This window comes from Eubalaena glacialis, chromosome 19 (genome assembly GCF_028564815.1).
Source record: "Eubalaena glacialis isolate mEubGla1 chromosome 19, mEubGla1.1.hap2.+ XY, whole genome shotgun sequence".
NCBI classification, from domain to species: domain Eukaryota; kingdom Metazoa; phylum Chordata; class Mammalia; order Artiodactyla; family Balaenidae; genus Eubalaena; species Eubalaena glacialis.
In genome coordinates, this window is record NC_083734.1 from 48167570 (window position 1) to 48173569 (window position 6000).

The window sequence follows — 6000 nt, forward strand, 5'->3', positions numbered from 1 at the left end:
AGCATCATGGTGCCACATTTAATCTCTTAAATATATCAGTGCTTTGTGGGATTAAACAAATACTCCAGGCCCTAAGGAAACAGATTATTAGAGACAGATCAAGGAGATGGTAGGTAGATCACCACAGTTTAGGCAAACATTCTCAAGTGTCACTTGAACTTCATACTATACTTCAGGTTTAAAAACGGACCAGGAGGAATAAGAAACGGAAATAACTATATGGAAATAAATCCACATGAGATCATGCTTAATTCGTGGATCTCAGCTTTGTGGGCTTCCTCAACCAGATGGCCATTTGAAGCCAAAAATTTTTTCTTAGCAAATACAGACAGGTGGAGGGGAGGAGAGTGATAATAAAATGTAGGCAGGGCACATGTTTCTAAAATAGCATTCTGTATTCTCTTCTGTTTCTCACCTTTGAACTGCTTTTCAATTTACTATCCACTCATGGTTATGCACGCTTCTGTTTTAAGTCTCTGGTGATAATGTGCCAATTTTGTGTTTTAGAAATCTACATAAGAAGCCATATTAAATGAGGGAGAGGGAGCAGGAGAGGAGAAGGCAGGAGGAGGCATGTGGGAAAGGAAGTCCTGCTTTGCTGAAAGTGAGAGTGAATGATTCGTCTTGGCCTCAAAATTCTACATATCTGTGAAATTTCAGGGCGGAATATTCTAAGAACTTTGTGACATATGTCTTCCTCTCTAGTGTACATTTCCCATGAATTCAAGCTGAATTTCCCTGACTAAGGAGAACAAAATCTGATTGCAGAACATATTTCTTTCAGTTCTCTAAAAAACAATCATATGCTCTGTCTTTCTGTTCTATGGCCACGTTTGTCAAAAGAATTGATTGGAAGGGAGTTCTTTTTATTAACAGTCAAGCGATTTCACTGTTTTCTTACGGTGTTCTCATATTAGAAATGTCGTTAAAGTGAATATTTTATTGGTTCAGTTATAAAGAGAAATGTAAATGTAAGCCCCTCTTTCGGCTGAGTGTTCCTTTCAACCAAAATCTAAATGGCTATATTTATACTTGACCATCAGGTTTATAAATTACCCCCCTTTCCATAACTGGGTGCTGGGAAGAAGCATTGCAGGAGACCTTATTCATCCTTTTACACAATTAATTAATCTGTAATGACAAAGATTACAGAATTTGTTTAGCTTTAGCTTTCAAAAATCTTAGAACTTTGAAAATCTGAACAAAAAATAAAGTCTTAAGAGTTTTAAAATCTTAACTTATAAAAATATTTTGAGTATAAGCAACAAAGATGAGTGATCTGGGCTCAATCTTCCTAACACTGCACTCCTGAGAGAATACTGTGACCAAAGAAAAAGACGGAGAATCGAGAGGGTTGAGGGTAGATGGTAGATTGGTTCCATCCAATTTGCTTAGGAAATCAGGGGGCGGGGTGGGAGGTGCTGTGCTATAAAGGGCTTATGAGAAAAGCTCTTTGGCGGTGACTCTTCATTTTATTGTGAAACCATGAAAGAGCTGGGCGGGCATACACTGACCATCAAGCCCAAAAGAGAGACTCAACGTGTAATTCGGAAACTTTGGGGCTGGGCTGCGATGTCACAGGCTGGACAAGCAATTCGATGCTCTCAACAATATCAATAATTTCGCACTCAGGAGCCGGAAAGGCCGTGATCCGTATACCTCTCCTGGACCTGCAGAAAAGGGTAGTCTGCGGGGAAGTTATGTACGTGAGGGGCCGCTGCCAGGGTGCAAATAAATGATCACAGAGGCCCCCAAACCTGTCTCTCTGAGGCAGAAAAATACGGGGGCTCTGGTCAGCCGGAAGGAGGGAGCGGCCAGGCTCCCAGGCTTCAGGCCCGATTTCCCTCCAGAATCGGAGAAGTCGCAAGGAGAGGTGGTCCCCCCCCGCTCCTCCCCCGACTTTCTCGGAGGATCAGGAGCCGCACGGTCGGGGGCAGGGTTGGGGAGGGCCGGGCCGAGCCGGGCCGTTACCTTGCGGGTCAGTCTTTTCCCCCTGCGAAGGGCTAAAGGGGCCGAGGGGCGGGGCAGGCGGACTGGTCCAGGGCGGAGGAGCCGCCCATCAATCGTGCGGGGGCCGTCCCTGTGGTCCTCTTCCTCCTCCTCGCTCTTCTCCCTTCCCTCTACCGGCCCCTCTTCCTCCTCCTCCCCGGAGGCAGCTTTTAGCGGCGGCAGCCGGGCTTTCTAGGGGCGGAGGCGGTGGGGGCGGCTGCCTGGCGTCCTTCCGTTTCCTTGGCAACCCGGCCTCCTCCCTCCTCGCGCAGGAGCTGGGTTCGGTGAGCGCGGCCGTGGGGGCGGGGTTGGGCTGAGGCCAGGCGGTCCCGAACCCGGACGTGGGCGCTGCGCCGGTTGCCTTGGGAACTAGTCGGGATGCGGTCGGGAAGGCAAAGCGGTGATGGCGGCGAGCAGGAGGGGGCGGATTGGCTTTGTCTTGAAGTCCAAAGCCCAGTCCAAAGCCCAGATATCGAGACCTTCACTCCTGCCCCGACTCAGTGCTGTGCTTTACAAAGAATGAGATTAGAAAACGAGAGGGGAAAGTATTTTTAACTGAATAAAATAATAGTAAAGGCAATACACTGATAGAGGGAAAGAGTGCAGCCCTGCAGTTTGAACTGTGCAGGGGATCTCTGAAATATCTGATCCAACATTAAAAGGAAGAAATATATAATTAAGGGAGGCACCCCGTCAGTGGCAGAAACGAGACAGGAACCCAGTTATATCTTGGTTATCAGGAATCTTGGCTGCCTTTCCCAAGGTAGGAGGTTCTTAGAGGCTTAGACTAGTGCCCACAGGTTTAGAAAGAAGGCACTGGAACCTGTGCTAGACACACCCTCTGCCAGGTTTATTTCTGTCTGTGGTTTTCACAGGCAAAGATGACTCTTTCATTTATTGTGCATATTTAGGCACTTGATAACTTGCCAACTGGTGTCAAGTTAGGGCATTTTTGACTGGGTAGAGAATAGGGAAAAAGGAGAATAGAAATTCTTGGACCTTTCATCAGTGCCCAGAATCCCCAGGTGTCTGTGGTTTGGGTGTCTTCTCAGCAACCCCCAAACCCAGTTGACGTCCATGTCTCCTGCAGCATCACACCCTTCTTTCTATTCTTATCACCACCACCCTAGTTTTGGGCTGCACAACCTTTTAACTGGATTATTAGAAGGGCCTCCTAAGCACACCCTGGGCCCCTGTCTTCCACACCCTATCCCCACCATTTTCCCTGTTCCATAATCAGCATAGATCCAATGTCATTGGCCCCATGTTATGAAGCTCTCAAAATTCCTTACTCCCTGGGGAATGAAATCCCTTCCCCAGGGCTCACATTCTTGGTTTTCCTCATTCAGCACTTCTTCAATCATACTTCAGCCAGATGAGACTCTGTATTACACACTGAATATTACTCCCTGACTTTATATCAACTTCTAAGGCATATCCTGAGCCAGGCAGAGCCCAGATCAAATGTACTTAGGTGAAGTCTTTGTTCTGGGCACTTTGTCGTCCAACCTTTATTAGTCCTTCAGTAATCCCTAGTACCTTTCCATCTCCAGTAGCCCAACCCACATTCTGTTCTTGTTCTCAGCTAGCTATTGAGTAATCCTTATTAAAGCATCAACTGATAATTGAAGCATTAACTGGTAAGTACTAACCTAAGACCTCTCCCCATGGTTTGTGCTTTTCAAAAGGAAATGCTTAAAAACGCAAAATCTTTAAGACACACTGCATTGAAACTATAATAGTGAAATGGTAGGTAGAGAGTTTGTTCTGTTGGAGCTAGACCCCACTCAAATAAAAATAATTATAATGATTAATGATTAACAGAGAAGGAAGTTGAAACCCAGGTGAAATAGTCGAAGAGAAGTGACCTGCCCTAGGACACATGGTAAATGGCAGACCAAGGCTCAAAAGCAGGGCTTCTGGACTTCCCTAGTGGTGCAGTGGTTAAGAATCCACCTGCCAATGCAGGGGACATGGGTTCGAGCCCTGGTCTGGGAAGATCCCACATGCTACAGAGCAACTAAGCCCGTGCACCACAACTGCTGAGCCTGCGCTCTAGAGCCCGCGAGCCACAACTACTGAGGCCGCGTGCCACAACTACTGAAGCCCGCGCACCTAGAGCCCATGCTCCGCAACAAGAGAAGCCACCGCAATGAGAAGCCCGCGCACCGCAACAAAGAGTAGCCCCCGCTCGCCGCAACTAGAGAACGCCCGCACGCAGCAATGAAGACCCAACGCAGCCGAAAATAAATAAATTTATATATATAAAAAAAAGCAGGGCTTCCCATTCCCAAATCCCTGATGTTACCTACTAGTAAGAAAAACACCTTGATACATATTGGACCCAGATTTTTCTCCTTCCACTTCAACATCTATATAAAATAATAGTTTCTACCTCAAAAGATTGCTGTGGGGATTCAATGAGACTGGACAAGTGAAGCACTTACCATCATACTTGGTATACAGGAAGCACTCAGTAATCAGTAGCTTTACTTTCTGAGGCATATTTTAAGATTTTATTTAATGCATATGTGTGTCAATCATATATTTTTGAAGATTTTTAAATAACAAGGTTTGGAGACGTCACTTCATGTCTCAGTTTTAAACTCTTCTACATTTCAAGTGTTTCTGAAAATTAAGTTCTATGAAAAACACCATGGTGCCCTTGAAAGAGGGTGAGAGTGCCAGAGGTCAGCCTGTAAAAAGTTACTGAGCAACTCCTGGTTCAGTGTTTAGTGAGTAAACTTGAGCTTGGCATGTAAATTACCAATAAGATTAGTTCTAGCCTTAAAGAGCAAAATGCCAAGAAAGTGAAATATTAAAGTGAGGAAGAAACATAATTCCTGGTTGGGGAAAGGATCCTACTCTTCATTGCTCTTTGCATGGTGTCCCTAATAGATGATAAATAAATTAAGGAAAAAACCCAACTTAAGTAGATAATAGATTCTAATGACTGAGATATTTGGTGTTTGCAAATAAGTGTCAAGAAATTCTTCAGTTTCATCTAAGAGTTCTGCAAAGGGCAACTTCAAGTATAAAATTTCAGAAGTAGACTCTGTATTAGGTTTTGGAAATCACATTTTTTTAAAATTTATTTTTATTTTTGGCTGCGTTGGGTCTTTGTTGCTGCATGCGCGCTCTCTCTAGTTGCAGTGAGCTGGGGTTACTCTTTGTTGCGGTGCGCGGGCTTCTCATTGCGGTGGCTCCTCGTTGCAGAGCATGGGCTCTAGGCACGCAGACTTCAGTAGTTGTGGCATGTGATGTGGGCTCAGTAGTTGTGGCATGTGGGCTCAGTAGTTGTGGTGCACGGGTTTAGTTGCTCCATGGCATGTGGGATCTTCCTGGACCAGGGCTCGAACCCGTGTCCCCTGCATTGGCAGGAGGATTCTTAACCACTGTGCCACCAGGGAAGCCCTGGAAATCACAGTTTTGAGGGCAATGTTGAACTCATTACAAAGAGTAAGCTGTGCAGAGGGGTAGCTATGCTTTCTAAGCCTCCCAAGTGTTAGGTGCCTCATGAGACCTGGCCCAGCTACTCACTTGATCTGGAACAACCCATGCTCTCTTTGTCCACTGAGTATTTTCTCTTCCTAAGAGAGAGTCTAACGAGGTCGCTTTGTCATTATCCGATCAGGAGCTCCCCTGATGGGCATAGAGCTTCAGGCCAAGTGGCCTCAGAAGGAGATGGGCTCCCTCATAAACAACATGGTCGTTTTTTTACCTGGGCCTCACTGTGACTAACAGCCTTCTGTTCTCATCAGCTGAGGCCAACGAGGTGATGTTGCCTTCATTCAATGCACAAGCTATGTGCCATGTCAGATTGTTTACAGATAGAATCTCTAGGAGTGGCTTTCCTGAGAAGGGGACTGTGGGTACTGTAGTTCTTTAAAGCTTCATGGATTCTCCTCCAGAACCCCTCTGGGTAGGGGATTCATCTGATTAATTTAAAAAAATTTTTTTATCAAAGTTTAGTAAATTTACAATATGTTAGTTTCAAGGGTACAACAAAGT

The 6000-nt window shown here is 45.5% G+C and overlaps 1 protein-coding gene across 1 annotated transcript in view; it reads right to left on the reverse strand.

Moving 5' to 3' along the window:
* Positions 1 to 2104, reverse strand: part of MARCHF10 (membrane associated ring-CH-type finger 10) — an 89751-nt gene extending 87647 nt beyond the window's left edge. Inside the window, exon 1 of the mRNA XM_061176096.1 lies at positions 1972 to 2104. The gene's annotated coding sequence lies outside the window, so the exon portion shown is untranslated. The remainder of the gene's footprint in view (positions 1 to 1971) is intronic.
* Between the last annotated feature and the right edge of the window lie 3896 nt (positions 2105 to 6000).